The sequence below is a fragment of the Papaver somniferum genome, chromosome 1 (genome assembly GCF_003573695.1).
Source record: "Papaver somniferum cultivar HN1 chromosome 1, ASM357369v1, whole genome shotgun sequence".
Lineage (NCBI taxonomy): Eukaryota > Viridiplantae > Streptophyta > Magnoliopsida > Ranunculales > Papaveraceae > Papaver > Papaver somniferum.
Window position 1 is genome coordinate 149,587,028 of NC_039358.1, and position 21,654 is coordinate 149,608,681.

Consider the following 21,654-nt stretch of genomic DNA (forward strand, 5'->3'; position numbering starts at 1 on the left):
TTGAGGAATTTGCACGTCTCAACACTAAGAGGAAAGATGTGTTGAAGCAGCATGCCTGGCAACACGTAGTGAGTGTTGAGGAATTTGCACGTCTCAACACTAAGAGGAAGATGTGTTGAAGCAGCATGCCTGGAAACACAGTAGTGAGTGTTGAGGAATTTGCACGTCTCAACACTAAGAGGAAAGATGTGTTGAAGCAGCATGCCTGGCAACACAGTAGTGAGTGTTGAGGAATTTGCACGTCTCAACACTAAGAGGAAAGATGTGTTGAAGCAGCATGCCTGGCAACACAGTAGTGAGTGTGAGGAATTTGCACGTCTCAACACTAAGAGGAAAGATGTGTTGAAGCAGCATGCCTGGCAACACAGTAGTGAGTGTTGAGAATTTGCACGTCTCAACACTAAGAGGAAAGATGTGTTGAAGCAGCATGCCTGGCAACACATAGTGAGTGTTGAGGAATTTGCACGTCTCAACACTAAGAGGAAAGATGTGTTGAAGCAGCATGCCTGGCAACACAGTATGAGTGTTGAGGAATTTGCACGTCTCAACTAAGAGGAAAGATGTGTTGAAGCAGCATGCCTGGCAACACAGTAGTGAGTGTTGAGGAATTGCACGTCTCAACACTAAGAGGAAAGATGTGTTGAAGCAGCATGCCTGGCAACACAATAGTGAGTGTTGAGGAATTTGCACGTCTCAACACTAAGAGGAAAGATGTGTTGAAGCAGCATGCCTGGCAACACAGTAGTGAGTGTTGAGGAATTTGCACGTCTCAACACTAAGAGGAAAGATGTGTTGAAGCAGCATGCCTGGCAACACAGTAGTGAGTGTTGAGGAATTTGCACGTCTCAACACTAAGAGGAAAGATGTGTTGAAGCAGCATGCCTGGCAACAAACAGGTGAGTGTTGAGGAATTTGCACGTCTCAACACTAAGAGGAAAGATGTGTTGAAGCAGCATGCCTGGCAACACAGTAGTGAGTGTTGAGGAATTTGCACGTCTCAACACTAAGAGGAAAGATGTGTTGAAGCATGCCTGGCAACACAATGATGAGTGTTGAGGAATTTGCACGTCTCAACCTAAGAGGAAAGATGTGTTGAAGCAGCATGCCTGGAAACACAGTAGTGAGTGTTGAGAATTTGCACGTCTCAACACTAAGAGGAAAGATGTGTTGAAGCAGCATGCCTGGAACACAGTAGTGAGTGTTGAGAATTTGCACGTCTCAACACTAAGAGGAAAGATGTGTTGAAGCAGCATGCCTGGCAACACAGTAGTGAGTGTTGAGGAATTTGCACGTCTCAACACTAAGAGGAAAGATGTGTTGAAGCAGCATGCCTGGCAACACAGTAGTGAGTGTTGAGGAATTTGCACGTCTAACACTAAGAGGAAAGATGTGTTGAAGCAGCATGCCTGGCAACACAGTAGTGAGTGTTGAGGAATTTGCACGTCTCAACACTAAGAGGAAAGATGTGTTGAAGCAGCATGCCTGCAACACAATGGTGAGTGTTGAGTAATTTTCACGTCTCAACACTAAGAGGAAAGATGTGTTGAAGCAGCATGCCTGGAAACACAGATGAGTGTTGAGGAATTTGCACGTCTCAACACTAAGAGGAAAATGTGTTGAAGCAGCATGCCTGGCAACACAGTAGTGAGTTTGAGGAATTTGCACGTCTCAACACTAAGAGGAAGATGTGTTGAAGCAGCATGCCTGGCAACACAGATGAGTGTTGAGGAATTTGCACGTCTCAACACTAAGAGGAAAGATGTGTTGAGCAGCATGTCTGGCAACACAGTAGTGAGTGTTGAGGAATTTGCACGTCTCAACACTAAGAGGAAAGATGTGTTGAAGCATGCCTGGCAACACATGTGAGTGTTGAGAATTTGCACGTCTCAACACTAAGAGGAAAGATGTGTTGAAGCAGCATGCCTGGCAACACAATAGTGAGTGTTGAGGAATTTGCACGTCTCAACACTAAGAGGAAAGATGTGTTGAAGCAGCATGCCTGGCAACACATAGTGAGTGTTGAGGAATTTGCACGTCTCAACACTAAGAGGAAAGATGTGTTGAAGCAGCATGCCTGGCAACACAGTATGAGTGTTGAGGAATTTGCACGTCTCAACACTAAGAGGAAAGATGTGTTGAAGCAGCATGCCTGGAAACACATAGTGAGTGTTGAGGAATTTGCACGTCTCAACACTAAGAGGAAAGATGTGTTGAAGCAGCATGCCTGGCAACACATGTGAGTGTTGAGGAATTTGCACGTCTCAACACTAAGAGGAAAGATGTGTTGAAGCAGCATGCCTGGAAACACAGTAGTGAGTGTTGAGAATTTGCACGTCTCAACACTAAGAGAAAGATGTGGAAGCAGCATGCCTGGCAACACAGTAGTGAGTGTTGAGGAATTTGCACGTCTCAACACTAAGAGGAAAGATGTGTTGAAGCAGCATGCCTGGCAACACAGTAGTGAGTGTTGAGGAATTTGCACGTCTCAACACTAAGAGGAAAGATGTGTTGAAGCAGCATGCCTGGCAACACAAGAGTGAGTGTTGAGGAATTTGCACGTCTCAACACTAAGAGGAAAGATGTGTTGAAGCAGCATGCCTGGAAACACAGTAGTGAGTGTTGAGTAATTTGCACGTCTCAACACTAAGAGGAAAGATGTGTTGAAGCAGCATGCCTGGCAACACAGTAGTGAGTGTTGAGGAATTTGCACGTCTCAACACTAAGAGGAAAGATGTGTTGAAGCAGCATGCCTGGCAACACAGTAGTGAGTGTTGAGGAATTTGCACGTCTCAACACTAAGAGGAAAGATGTGTTGAAGCAGCATGCCTGGCAACACAGTGAGTGTTGAGGAATTTGCACGTCTCAACACTAAGAGGAAAGATGTGTTGAAGCAGCATGCCTGGCAACACAGTAGTGAGTGTTGAGGAATTTGCACGTCTCAACACTAAGAGGAAAGATGTGTTGAACGCATGCCTGGCAAACAAGTGAGTGTTGAGAATTTGCACGTCTCAACACTAGGAAAGATGTGTTGAAGCAGCATCCTGGCAACACAGTAGTGAGTGTTGAGGAATTTGCACGTCTCAACACTAAGAGGAAAGATGTGTTGAAGCAGCATGCCTGGAAACACAGTAGTGAGTGTTGAGAATTTGCACGTTCAACACTAAGAGGAAAGATGTGTTGAAGCAGCATGCCTGGCAACACAGTGAGTGTGTTGAGAATTTGCACGTCTCAACACTAAGAGGAAAGATGTGTTGAAGCAGCATGCCTGGAAACACAGTAGTGAGTGTTGAGAATTTGCACGTCTCAACACTAAGAGGAAAGATGTGTTGAAGCAGCATGCCTGGAAACACAGTAGTGAGTGTTGAGGAATTTGCACGTTCAACACTAAGAGGAAAGATGTGTTGAAGCAGCATGCCTGGCAACACAGTAGTGAGTGTTGAGGAATTTGCACGTCTCAACACTAAGAGGAAAGATGTGTTGAAGCAGCATGCCTGGCAACACAGTAGTGAGTGTTGAGGAATTTGCACGTCTCAACACTAGAGGAAAGATGTGTTGAAGCAGCATGCCTGGCAACACAGTAGTGAGTGTTGAGGAATTTGCACGTCTCAACACTAAGAGGAAAGATGTGTTGAACAGCATGCCTGGCAACACAGGTGAGTGTTGAGTAATTTGCACGTCTCAACACTAAGAGGAAAGATGTGTTGAAGCAGCATCCTGGCAACACAGTAGTGAGTGTTGAGGAATTTGCACGTCTCAACACTAAGAGGAAAGATGTGTTGAAGCAGCATCCTGGCAACACAGTAGTGAGTGTTGAGGAATTTGCACGTCTCAACACTAAGAGGAAAGATGTGTTGAAGCAGCATGCCTGGCAACACAGTAGTGAGTGTTGAGAATTTGCACGTCTCAACACTAAGAGGAAAGATGTGTTGAAGCAGCATGCCTGGAAACACAGTAGTGAGTGTTGAGGAATTTGCACGTCTCAACACTAAGAGGAAAGATGTGTTGAAGCAGCATGCCTGGCAACACAGTAGTGAGTGTTGAGGAATTTGCACGTCTCACACTAAGAGGAAAGATGTGTTGAAGCAGCATGCCTGGAACACAGTAGTGAGTGTTGAGGAATTTGCACGTCTCAACACTAAGAGGAAAGATGTGTTGAAGCAGCATGCCTGGCAACACAGTAGTGAGTGTTGAGGAATTTGCACGTCTCAACACTAAGAGGAAAGATGTGTTGAAGCAGCATGCCTGGCAACACAGTAGTGAGTGTTGAGGAATTTGCACGTCTCAACACTAAAGGAAAGATGTGTTGTGTTGAAGCTGCATGCCTGCAACAATGGTGAGTGTTGAGAATTTGCACGTCTCAACACTAAGAGGAAAGATGTGTTGAAGCAGCATGCCTGGAAACACAGTATGAGTGTTGAGGAATTTGCACGTCTCAACACTAAGAGGAAAGATGTGTTGAAGCACATGCATGGCAACACAGTAGTGAGTTTGAGGAATTTGCACGTCTCAACACTAAGAGGAAAGGATGTGTTGAAGCAGCATGCCTGGCAACACAGTAGTGAGTGTTGAGGAATTTGCACGTCTCAACACTAAGAGGAAAGATGTGTTGAAGCAGCATGCCTGGCAACACAGTAGTGAGTGTTGAGAATTTGCACGTCTCAACACTAAGAGGAAAGATGTGTTGAAGCAGCATGCCTGGCACAACAATGAGTGTTGAGAATTTGCACGTCTCAACACTAAGAGGAAAGATGTGTTGAAGCAGCATGCCTGGCAACACAGTAGTGAGTGTTGAGGAATTTGCACGTCCAACACTAAGAGGAAAGATGTGTTGAAGCAGCATGCCTGGAAACACAATAGTGAGTGTTAAGGAATTTGCACGTCTCAACACTAAGAGGAAAGATATGTTGAAGCAGCATTCCTGGAAACACAGTAATGAGTGTTGAGGAATTTTCACGTCTCAATATTAAGAGGAAAGATGTGTTGAAGCAGCATGCCTGGAAACACAATAGTGAGTGTTGATGAATTTGCACGTCTCAACACTAATAGGAAAGATGTGTTGAAGCAGCATACCTGGCAACACTGGAATGAGTGTTGAGGAATTCGTATGTCTCAACATTAAAAGGAAAGATGTGTTGAAGCTGCATGTCTGGCAACACAATGGTGAGTGTTGATTAATTTGCAAGTCTCAAAACTAAGATGAAAGATGTGTTGAAGCAGCATGCCTGGCAACATAGTAGTGAGTGTTGAGGAATTTGCACGTCTCAACACTAAGAGGAAAGATGTGTTGACGCAGCATACCTGGCAACACAGTAGTGAGTGTTGAGGAATTTGCACGTCTCAACACTAAGAGGAAAGATGTGTTGAAGCTACATGCCTGGCAACACAATGATGAGTGTAGAGTAATTTGCACGTCTCAACGCTAAGAAGAAAGATGTGTTGAAGCATCATGCCTGGAAACACAGTAGTGAGTGTTGAGTAATTTGCATGTCTCAACACTAAGAGGAAAGATGTGTTGAAGCAGCATGCCTGGAAACACAATAGTGAGTGTTGAGGAATTTGCACGTTTCAACTCTAAGAGGAAAGATGTGTTGAAGCAGCATGCCTGGCAACACAGTAGTGAGTGTTAATGGATTTGCACGTCTCAACTTTAAGAGGAAAGATGTGTTGACGCAGCATGCCTGGGAACACAGTAGTGAGTGTTGAGGAATTTGCACGTCTCAACACTAAGAGGAAAGATGTGTTGAAGCTGCATGCCTGGCAACACAATGGTGAGTGTTGAGTAATTTGCACGTCTCAACACTAAGAGGAAAGATGTGTTGAAGCAGCATGCCTGGAAACACAGTAGTGAGTGTTGAGGAATTTGCACGTCTCAACACTAAGAGGAAAGATGTGTTGACGCAACATGCCTGGCAACACAGTAGTGAGTGTTGAGGAATTTGCACGTCTCAACACTAAGACGAAGGATGTGTTGAAGCAGCATGCCTGGCAACATAGGAATGAGTGTTGAGGAATTTGCACGTCTCAACACTATGAGGAAAGATGTGTTGACGCAGCATGCCTGGCAACACAGTAGTGAGTGTTGAGGAATTTGCACGTCTCGACACTAAGAGAAAAGATGTGTTGAAGCAGCATGCCTGCCAACACAGTAGTGAATATTGAGGAATTTGCACGTCTCAACACTAAGAGGAAAGATGTGTTGACGCAGCATGTCTGGCAACACGGTAGTGAGTGTTGAGGAATTTGCACGTCTCAACATTAAGAGGAAAGATGTGTTGACGCAGCATGCCTGGTAACACAGTAGTGAGTGTTGAGGAATTTGCACGTCTCGACACTAAGAGAAAAGATGTGTTGAAGCAGCATGCCTGCCAATACAGTAGTGAATATTGAGAAATTTGCAGTCCCAACACTAAGAGGAAAGATGTGTTGACGCAGCATGCCTGGCAACACAGTAGTGAGTGTTTAGAAATTTGCAGTCCCAACACTAAGAGGAAAGATACGTTAAAACAGCATGTCTGGCAAAACAATGGTGAGTGTTGAGTAATTTACACGTCTCAACACTAAGAGGAAAGATGTGTTGAAGCAGCATGCCTGGAAACACAGTAGTGAGTGTTGAGGAATTTTCACGTCTCAACACTAAGATGAAACATATGATGAAGCAGCATGCATGGCAACACATTAGTGAGTGTTTAGAAATTTGCAGTCCCAACACTAAGAGGAAAGATACGTTGAAACTACATGTCTGGCAAAACAATGGTGAGTGTTGAGTAATTTCCACGTCTCAACACTAAGAGGAAACATGTGTTGAAGCAGCATGCCTGGAAACACAGTAGTGAGTGTTGAGGAATTTTCACGTCTCAACACTAATTGTAAAGATGTGTTGAAGCAGCATGCCTGGTAACACAGTAGTGAGTGTTGAGGAATTTGCACGTCTCAACACTAAGAGGAAAGATGTGTTGAAGCAGCACGCCTGGCAACACAGTAGTGAGTGTTGAGAAATTTGCACGTCTCAACACTAAGAGGAAGGATGTGTTGAAGCAGCATGCCTGGCAACACAGTAGTGAGTGTTGAGGAATTTGAACGTCTCAACACTAAGAGGAAAGATGTGTTGAAGCAGCATGCCTGGCAACACAGTTTGAGTGTTGATGAATTTGCACGTCTCAACTAAGAGGAAAGATGTGTTGACGCAGCATGCCTGGCAACACAGTAGTGAGTGTTGAGGAATTTGCACGTCTCAACACTAAGAGGAAAGATGTGTTGAAACTGCATGCCTGGCAACACAATGGTGAGTGTTGAGTAATTTGAACGTCTCAACGCAAGAGGAAAGATGTGTTGAAGCAGCATTCCTGGAAACACAGTAGTGAGTGTTGAGTAATTTCCACGTCTCAACACTAAGAGGAAACATGTGTTGAAGCAGCATGCCTGGAAACACAGTAGTGAGTGTTGAGGAATTTGCACGTCTCAACACTAATTGTAAAGATGTGTTGAAGCAGCATGCCTGGTAACACAGTAGTGAGTGTTGAGGAATTTGCACGTCTCAACACTAAGAGGAAAGATGTGTTGAAGCAGCATGCCTGGCAACACAGTAGTGAGTGTTGAGAAATTTGCACGTCTCAACACTAAGAGGAAAGATGTGTTGAAGCAGCATGCCTGGCAACACAGTAGTGAGTGTTGAGAAATTTGCACGTCTCAACACTAAGAGGAAGGATGTGTTGAAGCAGCATGCCTGGCAACAAAGTAGTGAGTGTTGAGGAATTTGAACGTCTCAACACTAAGAGGAAAGATGTGTTGAAGCAGTATGCCTGGCAACACAGTTTTGAGTGTTGATGAATTTGCACGTCTCAACTTTAAGAGGAAAGATGTGTTGACGCAGCATGCCTGGCAACACAGTAGTGAGTGTTGAGGAATTTGCACGTCTCAACACTAAGAGGAAAGATGTGTTGAAACTGCATGCCTGGCAACACAGTAGTAAGTGTTGAGGAATTTGCACGTCTCAACACTAAGAGGAAAGATGTGTTGATGCAGCATGCCTGGAAACACAGTAGTGAGTGTTTAGAAATTTGCAGTCCCAACACTAAGAGGAAAGATACGTTGAAACTACATGTCTGGCAAAACAATGGTGAGTGTTGAGTAATTTCCACGTGTCAACACTAAGAGGAAAGATGTATTGAAGTAGCATGCCTGGAAACAAAGTAGTGAGTATTGAGGAATTTGCACGTCTCAACACTAAGATGAAACATGTGTTGAAGCAGCATGCCTGGCAACACAGTAGTGAGTGTTGAGGAATTTGCACGTCTCAACACTAAGAGGAAAGATGTGTTGAAGCAGCGTGCCAGGCAACACATTAGTGAGTGTTGAGGAATTTGCACGTCTCAACACTAAGAGGAAAGATGTGTTGAAGCAGCATGACTGGCAACACAGGAGTGAGTGTTAAGGAATTCGCACGTCCCATCACTAATAGGAAAGATGTGTTGAAGCAGCATGCCTCGCAACACAATGGTGAGTGTTGAGGAATTCACACGTCTCAACACTAAGAGGAAGGATGTGTTGAAGCAGCATGCCTGGCAACACAGTAGTGAGTGTTGAGGAATTTGCACGTCTCAACACTAAGAGGAAAGATGTGTTGAAGCAGCATGCCTGGAAACACAGTAGTGAATGTTAAAGAATTTGCACGTCTCAACACTAAGAGGAAAGATGTGTTGAAGCAGCATGCCTGGCAACACAGTAGTGAGTGTTGAGGAATTTGCACGTCTCAACACTAAGAGGAAGGATGTGTTGAAGCAGCGTGCCTGGGAACACAGGAGTGAGTGTTGATGAATTCGCACGTCTCAACACTAAGAGGAAGGATGTGTTGAAGCAGCATGCCTGGCAACACAGTAGTGAGTGTTGAGGAATTTGCACGTCTCAACACTAAGAGGAAGGATGTGTTGAAGCAGCAAGCCTGGAAACACAGTAGTGAGTGTTGAGGAATTTGCACGTCTCAACACTAAGAGGAAAGATGTGTTGACGCAGCATGCTTGGAAACACAGTAGTGAGTGTTGAGGAATTCGCACGTCCCAACACTAATAGGAAATATATGTTGAAGCAGCATGCCTGGCAACACAATGGTGAGTGTTGAGGAATTCGCATGTCTCAACCCTAAGAGGAAAGATGTGTTGAAGCAGCATGTCTGGCAACACAGTGGTGAGTATTGAGGAATTTGCACGTCTCAACACTAAGAGGAAGGATGTGTTGAAGCAGCATGCCTGGCAACACAGTAGTGAGTGTTGAGGAATTTGCACGTCTCAACACTAAGAGGAAAGATGTGTTGACGCAGCATGCCTGGCAACACAGTAGTGAGTGTTGAGGAATTTGCACGTCTCAACACTAAGAGGAAGGATGTGTTGAAGCAGCATGCCTGGCAACACAGTAGTGAGTGTTGAGGAATTTTCACATCTCAACACTAATAGGGAAGATGTGTTGAAGCAGCATGCCTGGCAACACAGGAGTAAGTGTTGAGGAATTCGCACGTCCCAAAACTAAGAGCAAAGATGTGTTAAAACAGCATACCTGGCAACACAATGGTGAGTGTTGAGGAATTCGCACGTCTCAACACTAAGAGGAAGGATGTGTTGAAGCAGCATGCCTGGCAACACAGTAGTGAGTGTTGAGGAATTTGCACGTCTCAACACTAAGAGGAAGGATGTGTTGAAGCAGCATGCCTGACAACACAATAGTGAATATTGAGGAATTTTCTCGTCTCAACACTAAGAGGAACGATGTGTTGAAGCAGCATTCCTGGCAACACAATGGTGAGTGCTGAGGAATCTGAACGTCTCAACACTAAGAGGAATGATGTGTTGAACCAGCATTCCTGGCAACACAGTAGTGAGTGTTGAGGAATTTGCACGTCTTAACACTAAGAGGAAAGATGTGTTTAAGCAGCATGCCTGGTAACACAGTAGTGAGTGTTGAGGAATTTGCACGTCTCAACACTAATAGGAAAGATGTATTGAAGCAGCGTGCCTGGCAACACAGTAGTGAGTGTTGAGGAATTTGCACGTCTCAACACTAATTGCAAAGATGTGCTGAAGCAGCATGCCTGGCAACACAGGAGTGAGTGTTGAGGAATTCGCACGTCTCAACAGTAAGAGGAATGATATGTTGAAGCAGCATGCCTGGAAACACAATAGTGAGTGTTTAGAAATTTGCACGTCCCAATACTAAGAGGAAAGATGTGTTGAAACAGCATACCTGGCAACACAATGGTGAGTGTTGAGGAATTTGCACGTCTCAACACTAAGACGAAAACGTGTTGAGGCAGTACGCCTAGCAAAACAATGGTGAGTGTTGAGGGATTTGCACATCTCAACACTAAGAGGAAAGATGTGTTGAAGCAGCATGCCTGGCAACACAGTAGTGAATATTGAGGAATTTGCACGTCTCAACACTAAGACGAAAGATGTGTTGAAGCAGCATGCCTGGCAACACAGTAGTGAGTGTTGAGGAATTTGCACGTCTCAACACTAAGAGGAAGGATGTGTTGAAGTAGCATGCCTGGCAACACAGTAGTGAGTGTTGAGGAATTTGCATGTCTCAACACTAAGAGGAAAGATGTGTTGACGCAGCATGCCTGGCAACACAGTACTGAGTGTTGAGGAATTTGAACGTCTCAACACTAAGAGGAAAGATGTGTTGAAGCTGCATGCCTGGCAACACAATGGTGAGTGTTTAGGAATTTGCATCTCTCAACACTAACAGGAAAGATGAAGCAGCATGCCTGGAAACACAGTAGTGAGTGTTGAGGAATTTGCACGTCTCAACTAAGAGGAAAGATGTGTTGAAGCAGCATGCCTGGAAACACAGTATTGAGTGTTGAGAATTTTGCACGTCTCAATAAGAGGAAGGATGTGTTGAAGCAGCATGCCTGGCAACACAGTAGTGAGTGTTGAGGAATTTGCACGTCTCAACACTAATAGGAAAGATTGTTGAAGCAACATGCCTGGAAACACAGTAGTGAGTGTTGAGGAATTTGCACGTCTCAACACTAAGAGGAAAGATGTGTTGAAGAAGCATGCCTGGCAACACAGTAGTGAGTGTTGAGGATTTTGCACGTCTCAACACTAAGAGGAAAGATGTGTCGAAGCAACATGTCTGGCAACACAATGATGAGTGTTGAGGGATTTGCACGTCTTAACACTAAGAGGAAAACGTGTTTAGGCAGTACGCCTGGCAACACAATGGTGAGTGTTGAGGGATTTGCATGTCTCAACACTAAGAGGAAAACGTGTTGAGGTCGTACGCCTGGCAACACAATGGTGAGTGTTGAGGGATTTTCACGTCTCAACGCTAAGATATTTAAAATTTATTTGCTAGGCCTAATAGATACAAAACATTTAGTTTAAGGATCGTTACTTAGCTCTGTCTCCGCTAGGCATGTTCTTCGCGCATGATTGGGCTTTGGGTATATTAGGCTCTCCCGTGAGTAAGCGGCATCTGGCGTTAGTGATGACATCAGGATGATGACGGATTGATAGACGGAAAAAAGTCCCCAGGTCTTGCTGGGACGAAAAATAGACGGTTGTAAAGAGAGTTGTTCAACGAGACTTACTTGTGTGTGGAACCTGCGAACAAATTCTGCTACACTCTCTCCAGGCAATTGCATCACATTTGCGAGTTGTCCATACGGCAACAAATAATCTTCAGTATTAAACGGATTGTTGGAGACCCTCTCATTTATAGACACTGGAAAAGGAATACTCCTAGTTCCACTTTTGTTGCTTTGATATGGGTAGTGCTGAGCAGTCCCCAGCCGCACTCTTTTTCCTTTATCATCTTTGGATCGTGTCTTTGTGGAGTAGGGGAGTTCCATCAAGCGAGCGACTTAACTAATAGGTTGTGCAAATATGATGAAGATCCTGACATGGAGAGTCTTTATGTACCTCTCGAGTCCCCAGGTGCAATCTCCTTCAGTAACTCAACTACTCTCTCTATAGGAGAGGAAATTCTGAAAGCGTCTCTCATTGATGTTGTTTCCATTGAGCCAGATATGGTGTAATTTGGACGTGGTTTTCTCATTGTGGTCGTCGCGCATGTGGTATTGGAGTTGGAGTTGGCGGTTTTCGATGCGCAGGATGTTGCATCTCTAAAGCGGTGGCTTTCCTCTTGCTGCTTCAGTGAAACTGCTTACTGAAGACCGAAGGTTGTATTGCATGTAGGTGAGATGTATGCTTCCACGAATATCATGAGGCTCTTCATTCCTAGCAGGCCTGGTTCTTTCTAGTAGGGCTGGTGCTGTTGTAGCCGACCGCTTAGCAGCTTCATGAAGTTCATAAAACGTCTGGAAACGCAGGTTCTCCAGTAGAGCACGATAGACGGGTACCATGTCATTAATACACAACTCCACCAAATGATGTTCAGTCACATTTGGATCATGACAATCTAGCGCCTGAATTCTGAATCTCTTGACATAATCATTCGGATGTTCGTTGCTTCGCTCCTTCTGAGTTGTGGCCATGTCCATTTGAGCTTTGGAGAGAACTTTCTGTCTCTTCATTAAATCGATAATGGTAATGGGAGGTTGGTTTTATCTAGTTCCTCCAGTCTCTCGTCTTGACGAAAAAGTGGTAGCAGCCCTGGTAATGATTGGAGGCGTCATGCTCGAAGAAATATTAGGAGTAACAGCGACTCTGGCTCTGGTAATAGGAGGCATCAGGCCAAAGGGGATGCTTCATGTACCGCTGGTGTTGGTGCTAAAGGATGTAACGCCATGGGATGTGTCGACTGCGCTTGCGGACGGTACATTGGTGTTGGCCATTTCCTTTTGCTCTCATTCGATACAGCCACATATTTTGTCTGCATCGTCGTTGGCGGAGGCACAAACCTGGGATAAGGATTAAAATTTTTTGTGTCATCTCTGGCGCTCTCCGAGCGAATGTTTGCTGGATTTTGCCACAGAAGGTTTGCCATACTCTTCCATGGTGATTGGATTTCGAGCATTGGCGGCTTTGGAAGTGCTTGGGATCGCCGGATGCATCATGAAGCGGCAAGTTGGGATTGGTGATTGAAGTGAATTCTGGTTAATGATTGAATTTGATCTAAGATCCACCCTTTTGAAATTGAGAAAAAATGGAATGAATCTTGAGAAACTGATTTTGCAACCGAGAGATTAATCTCTCGTTGTGGTCCCAGTTATTTTGAGGTAAAAACTGATTCTGCCGGTTTTGGTAAATTTGGGTGTGCTGATGAGAAACGAATTTAGACCTAAACAAATACACTGCATGGGAGTACTTTAGATTCGAGAGATCAATCTGTACAATCCTGGCCTAAACCAAGAAATGGTTGTTCCAGTCTTGCTTCGGTCACAAAGTGAAGGAGAAGGGTTGGTCTTAGGGAGGGAAGCGAAGAAGGTGTTGAGACCTGAATGATTGATTCTGAAGGTGTGGTTGTTTTATAACTTGTATCAGAATATGGAACCGGCTTGCGGAATGTAAGCTATCAGTTCTTTGGTGTTTTTCTGGATACTTGTGTTGTTGTTAACCAAAACTCTGTTGTTTTTGATTGAAATAGGTAGAAACCTATTTATACAAGTCATAGTTTGAACGCACCCTGATCTCGTCGGAAGTGGGAGTAGTCGAGTGATGGAGAAGTGGGGCAATGTGTAAATGCTAGAAACCACGTCCCCATTATGAAGGAAACAAGTTAGTTTACACCCACTACTTCTTACCGCCACTAACTTCCCGCTTTCCTGACACTTTCTTATAATGGGCGTGTTGCATGCCGCACGCTGTAAACCGCCAGACCAATACCCTGATGAGCATCCCCCAGTTTGTGACATATTTGATGTCTCGAGTATTTTCGTGAAAAATGTGTAGCAGATTGCTGAGTGGGTCTTGTGTGCAAGACTTAATTATTCATATCAATCGTGCGCCAGCTAGGTGGCGGATGATCATGTTGCAGCAAGTCAAGCCATGGAACTTGCCGCAGGAAAATGGCGTGTGAACCCGAGACTTATTATGGGCTGGTCAATTCTGTGGCGAATTTGGACGGCTGAGATTGTAAGTCATGAGAAAGGGTGGTCGTTGATAATGGCCACATTCCGTTGGCACCTGATAATAGCATAATGGCGCCATTGGCACATGCCAATGGCATAGTGGCACGAATAGCGTCTGGCGTAGCCGTGGCCGCTATATTTTGGCATATTGGCGTTAAACCCAAATATAGCTCGGCAACATTGGTTTCAATTGCCATATCAAACTTAATTCCCTAGGTAGCATTACTTAGCTTGGTTGGCGTAACAACCTTATTTATATTAGGGTTCGGCATACCAAAACCCTAATTAGCGCGTGTTGCATGTGGCCACGACACGGTGACATTCTTCGTGCAAATAGTGACATGGCCGCATCAAAGGAATTATGGCAGGGTCATAACATGGGAATGACCACAGGCGCAAGGATGGCCACGGGTGCTCATAACATGGCGCCATTTTTAGGGTTTGCTAGGCCCCGCACGGCTTGTGGCACGTCATGGGGCCAAAGTGGCGCAATTTTGGGCCACGGCCAAGAATTAGGGTTTCGACTAATGCCATTAAAGTAAAACGTGTTTTCTGATAAGAATGCCCTGGTTGGAGTCTGTTATGGCATTGGCCACGAACAAAAGTGGGTTAGCACGTAGCTGCGCTGTTTTTGGAACGTTGGCATGTTACCGCGGCGGAGTGGCATGTTGGCATGCCGATTAGCACGTTGGCGTGGCATGGCACGTTTGGCATGCCGATTAGAAATTGGCGTGGCATGGCACGTTTTCCATGCCGATTAACAATTGGCGTGGCATGGCATGTTTGGCATGCCATTAACATGTTGGCGCGAAATGGCATGTTTGGCATGCCATTAGCAATTGGCGTGGCATTAGCATGTTGGCGCGGAATGGCAGTTTGGCATGCCATTAGCATGTTGGCGCGGAATGGCAAGCTAATTGGTATTGTGGCCATTCGGTGTAATTTGCCTCTTTTAATACTGTGGCAAGTTTAGAGCAACCTGATTAGTCAATAGAAAACGGCCAGCCAAACATAGGGAGTGGCCACATCTTCTAGTGCGCGTGGCGGATTTAAAGCGACCTTATTGGTCGATGGGAAAGATGGTCGGCAAGTATGGACCCGACCACATCTCATATGCATGTGGCGGATTTAGAGCGACCTGATTGGTCGATGGAAAGAGGAGGGCCGGCTAGCAGCATGGGGGCGTGGCCATCTGCAGGTGGCGCCGGCTGACCTATGGCACGACCACACCTCCCTTTGTTGTTGTTCCTATTTTCCGCGGCTCCTCTTTTATTCCTTGTTTTCAGACTTTGGGTAGGACTTTCCACCTACTAATCCATGACGGATCAATTGCCTAGTTTCCTAGGTTTAGTTTCGACCAGTAGGGTCTGATATACTGCGCAGGGCGCAAAAACCTAATTTTTGCAAATTAATTAGATTGGTGGTTGAATCTTGTGAATTATCACAAAATTGATTGAACTCTGCGTGTTGACACAGAGTTTTTAGATTTATTTCCAGAGAGAAGCATGCTTTCCGATTGAGTACTTTTATGCAGACCTTAACCTTGATACTTCAGGAAATTCATGGTACTCAGCTGCAAATGAACACTAATTGTCATGTCATACCAATACTAAGGGTTCAGCTGGGGAACATAGCATAGGAAGATACTTAATAAACCATACACTAATGAATAATATAGGCGAGAGTTTACAAAATGAAAACCTGATTAGATCCAAGCTAATATCTTTCAACCGTTAGATCGAAAACTAGCTTGTTACACACAAATGAAATGCACGTTTCTAGGCTTGTGTAACCGTACCCAAACTTGTACATTTGTTGGTTCAAAAATAGTCAACCAAATGGTTATCCATATGATCACTTTCATATCAACCATATTCTTCTTCACCATAACTAGTTCAAGTGACTCAAATGAACTAGTTAGAGAGTTGTTCAATTGCAAGGAAATCTTATGTAATTACACAAGACACAATCGAATCAAAAACGATTTGATTCACTCGAATCGGTTCATGAACTATATAGCCACGGTTTGCAATTTGCATTCCTTAGTTTATATAAGAATAAGTTCACAAACATCGTTTTTAGATATAACCTACTCAAGTTCGCGGACTGGGTTCGCGGACTTAAGCTCCCGGACGGAGTTCACAAACTCCAGCAGAATTTCTCGGGTCGAGAACTTCCGCCAGTTCGCGGACTGAGCTCACACCACTATTCCGGTTCTCTTGATCAACAAAGTTCGAAAACTTCGGTTCAAGGAATAAGGACTTATACATATATGTGTTTCCACAATAATGCTTATATCCTCCAATGGTTATATTATCTAAACTCTCATTTCAATCATTGAAACATTCTTAGAGGACGTTGATATTCTATAGTTGTTATTCACAAACTATTTTTCGTCAAAGTAAGCAATTTTCAAAGTGATTGAAACTTGTCATGACTTTCGTCACTAGGTAAAGATGAACTTGGCTAAAACGAAAGCTTACCAACACATATTTCGAGAAATAGATAGGCGAGATAAACTCGGCTCGAAATAGTAAATGTGTATAATCTAAGTCTATATAGCAAAACGACTTTTGTCTCAAGATAGGAGATAAATAGACTTTTGAGTGATAGATAAGTTCAAGTCTCCACATACCTTTTAGTTGATGAAGATCCACCGGTTCCTTGAGTAGTCCTTCGTCTTGTATGATGATTGCCACGGAGTTCTTGAGCTCAACTACACTTTCTATCCTAGTCCGAGACCTTAGATACAGTACACTAGAAATCAAGACTTATAGTTTTGATCACTAACATTGACAAACATGCTTGAGATAGCAACACATGCAAGTTCGACCGAGCAATGCTCTAACAATCTCCCCCTTTGTCAATTTTAGTGACAAAACTATCAATACATATGGAATACAAAAAATAAATAAATTAACTTTTGTAGCTCCTATTCCACATGCCTAATCTTCAACATTACTTGAAATCTTCGTCACTTCCAAGTACTCCAATGATCCCAAAGGTTGTAAGTTCAACATCGTCGTTGTTGAAAATCCGTAGCTATAACAACGAGAAAACAAGAGTTCTCAATCATTGTTATGCAGTGTCATAGTATCATTACACAACGTCAAAGTTCAATTGTATCACAACTTCAACAATAATACTATGGTGATATGTATCACTCCCCCTTAGTCAATACTCCATCTCACATGGAAACCACTCCCCCTTACATAATGATCCAAAAACCATATGTATTTGTAGTGTGAACTACATATTAATTCTCCCCCTTTTTGTCAATAAAATTGGTAAAGGTACAAGAACGAGATCCTAATGAAATTTCCGAAAGAGACATTTCATGACCAAAAGAAAGAAACACATATCATCTTATTTAGATGCAATCATAAGGCCGAAGCTAAATGCATTCATCAAGGAGTTTATAAAGATATAAGATAACCCCTATAATATTCCACAGCCGCACTCCCCACAAAGATTTGGAAATTAAGCACAAGTTCAATTAAGAACTCTCCCCCATAATATGTCATTCCCGAAATAACAACAAGAGCGACCATAATTTCGAAAGAAAAGAAGGATTTCTTTGGACATAACAAATCACATACAAGTATGAATTTGAATCCAAAAAACTAAATTAATCACAAGAGAACCCATGATTAATTTAATCGAAAATGCTCAACATAAGTGAGCTTATGGAGACTCAAAAAATATACAATTAGATTAATCACAAGAGAACCCATAATTAATCTAATCGAAATACACAACCAAACTAATCACAAAAGTAATCAATTTAATTGGTCATGCTCGTCATAAGAAAACTTACGGAGCAACAACCAAATAACCAAACAAGATGATTAATTTAGTTGAATATGCTCGACATAAAGTATCTCGTGGAAGAACAACTAAGCTAATCATAAAAATAATCAACTTGGCCGTTTTAGTGCTCAACATAAGACACTTTATGGAGCCTCACAGTAATACATAAACTATGGATCAGGGAAGATCAATAATGTGGAATACACAAGGATTCATTCTATTTTCCATCACTATTCGCACAACGACATTCAATAGACATAATCCTTGCAAACAAAAGATTTTAACCTATCTTCCATCAATAATTGACATAATAGGCTTAACTTTTGTATTTTTCAAAAGTCTATTCATTCTTTTATCAATACATGTATATCGACAGACGAAAGACTTTACTTTTGACAAGGTATGGGACAATCATAGTTCACGGACGCAAACACACATATCCCATAACAATATTGCAATATTTAAAACCATAAAGATTAATACTGCAAAAATCATCTTCCAATAAATATAGAAATTAAACCAATAAATCTAAAAACATGAAGATGAAAACGTTGGACATAGTTATGTGTAATCACAATAATGGCTATTCCAAACTCTAGTTATTCTTCTAAATAAAACAAGAAAAATAGAAGATTTACTAGGAAGTATAAACAAGCTAAAAACAAAAACAGACTCCTATGCCAAAACCGAACACGAACTGAAGTCAAATAGACGATTCAGGATCCTCATGAGTCTTGAGGTCTTCGAGCTTGTGAACGACAACATCTTTAGAAAAGATATCCTCATTGAGTATGTCTTTAACTTGTTCTTTCATGAGACCAAGGTCAGACGTAACCTTTTCCAACTCAGTTCTTAACACAGTAAGACTCTTCAAGGTATCAACAAGCTGCAGTTTTTCTTCCTTGTAATATTTAAGAAATTCATGAACCACTTCAGCAGAGATCATCTCCTCTTTCTCAACATCCTCATGCGTGTAGGAAAAGTAACATGAGGCATTGGGATGATCATCTTCAACAAGGGTTCTTTTCTTCCTCCCTTTGGACTCAAAACCAATACCTTTATCAAGAAAGCCTTTAGCAAAACCCCAAACATGTGAAGAGGAAGACATTCTTGACAAACCAAAAAAAAAAGTACGCAAACGTGGCTCAGAGGTTTGGTATTTAAAGGTTTCATAGGGAAGATAGTTTTAGGGTTTACAGACAGTTGTCTCGTACAGGAACGAGTATCCATGCGAAAACAAAATTGACCCACGAAAAAGCTTAAACAAAACAAAAAAATTACTTTTAATTATTTATTATTATTTTTTTAAGAAAAAAAAACGAACCAATAAAAAGATACTTAAGCAACCATTTCTCCAAACCAGTAGTTTGGCTATAGACGATAAGAAAATAGCTTCACTAAACAGAAGTAGTATGCTAAAGTATACCTGAAAAACGACACATCTTACTCAACAAGATTTTTATGAGTAAGTTCTTTAACCCTTGTGATTAATTAGCACAAGTATGAGCTTTGAGCTTATGAAAAGAATTGTGTTTATGATCGAATCTATTTTTCCTTCTGAGTCTAGAGAGGGATCCCTTTTTATGTGAGAAATTATGATAAAACTTAATGTCATCAAAATACGAGACATAGTTTGAGTTCTTACAGAAGAATTTTGACTTGAGGAGGATGACAACCTGTCGAAAATTTCTTTATACCCTTCAATTATCTCCATCAGGTTATTTTTCATGTCATCAATTTTTCTTCTTTCTCATTGGATTTCGTTCACATCAAGGGAAATGTTGTTTCCAGAGGAACCGACTTGATCTTTCCTTGGACGATTCTTGTTAAGACTTCTATTCTGCTTTAGAGCATTTGAGGAACTCATCGAACTGACCTTCCTGGTAACATACACATGGTAAGTACGAAAACCAACTGGTTTAGACATACGAATGTCAGTTACACCTTTGAGAATTAGATCCAAGGTGCGTTGGAGTTGAACAAGAGAATTTTTATTCAACCTAGAGTTTCCCTTTTGTTTAGCAGAACCTTTTGTATTGCAAAAGAGACATACTTTCTGATCACAAGAGCGATTAGACAATGCAGTCTTAACAACCTCGTTAGGATATTTCTCCCTTTCGTGTGATGTGGAACATCCTTGATTAATGGGGATTTCAGACACATCCTTTCTGAATGGAAGGGATTCCGATTTTACTTCTGGAGCTGAAACGCTTTCAGTCGTAGCAGAAGTACTTGGTATATTATACTGCTTAGAGAATCCTTGAATAGAGAGTTTACTCAAGCGATGTTTTATTTCCAAAGCATCCTTTTTGAGGCTTGCCTCGAGAACCATACGTGAAGAGTGATCTTCAGTATTTTTTTTTGAAATTGTAGTCCCTTATTACACCAAGCAACACATCGACATGGTGTTTTAACCGATTAAATGTATCATCTTGGATTCTAGCAAGATTTAGAATCAAGATACTCTCTTCAGCTGTTTCCCGTTCATTTAGAGAGATAGACTCTTTTGAAGGGTAATCGGAAATACTCATGTTGAAGCATGTCTGTCTTGTTTGAACACAAGGTTAATCTATATTTGAGATTGAAGAATCTTTTTCTTTAATAGGAATAGACAAGACATATTTTTTGTTTCTGGTGACGCGTTTATCAGAGATACTACTCATGTCCATGGAGTCAGATCGCTACAAACACAGACTTGTAAGGTCTTGAACGTGTTTTCCTTCTCTGATACCAATTGAAAAAGCGGGGGTACAACAACCACACCCAATATTTCGCTTAGAAATCTTTATGTACAAACTCCAATATACTTTCTAGAGAATCAACTAGATAGTCAGACTCAATCTAGATAAAAATTATATCAAAGAATTCATATCTCAATCTCTCGATTTGATATATACTCAAGCAAATAGAAATCTGCGAGTCTTTATCAAATACTAGAGACATAACTTGGATGGTACCAAAGACCAATATCCAAGTGTCAATCAATTTAAATCAACAACCAAAAGGTCGGATATTCTAATTGATTGAAAAATGCACAACCTGTGATATTTCAATTATATAACAAAATATAATGCGGAAAAGAAATAACACAGACACCAGAATTTTGTTAACGAGGAAACCGCAAATGCAGAAAAACCCCGAGACCTGGTCCAGTTTGAACACACACTGTATTAAGCCGCTACAGACACTAGCCTACTCCAAATTAACTTCGGTCTGGACTGTAGTTGAACCCCAATCAATCTCACACTGATCCAAGGTACAATTATGCTCCTACGTCTCTTATCCCAGCAGGATGCTACGTACTTGATTCCATTAGCTGATCTCACCCACAACTAAGAGTTGCTACGACCCAAAGTCGAAGACTTTAATAAACAAATTTATATCACACAGAAAAGTCTACGGTAATAGATAAATCCGTCTCCCACGAATATACTTACCAGTTTTGTTCCATCTTTTGATAAATCAAGGCGAACATAAACCAATTGATAACCCAGACTTATATTCCCGAAGAACAGCCTAGTATTATCAATCACCTCACAATAATCTTAATCAACGCAGCGAAAAAAGATATTGCGGAATCACAAATGATGAGACGAAGTGTTTGTGATTACTTTTATATCTTGTATATCGGAGATATCAATCTCAAGGAAATTATTACAATTGTACTCGTACGATAGAAACAGCAAGATCAGATCACGCAACTACAAGAAAGTAGTATCGGTCTGGCTTCACAATCCCAATGAAGTCTTTAAGTCGTTAACTTGGTTTAGAAGAAGAAACCAAAGGTTAAAGGAGAATCGACTCTAGCTTAGCAC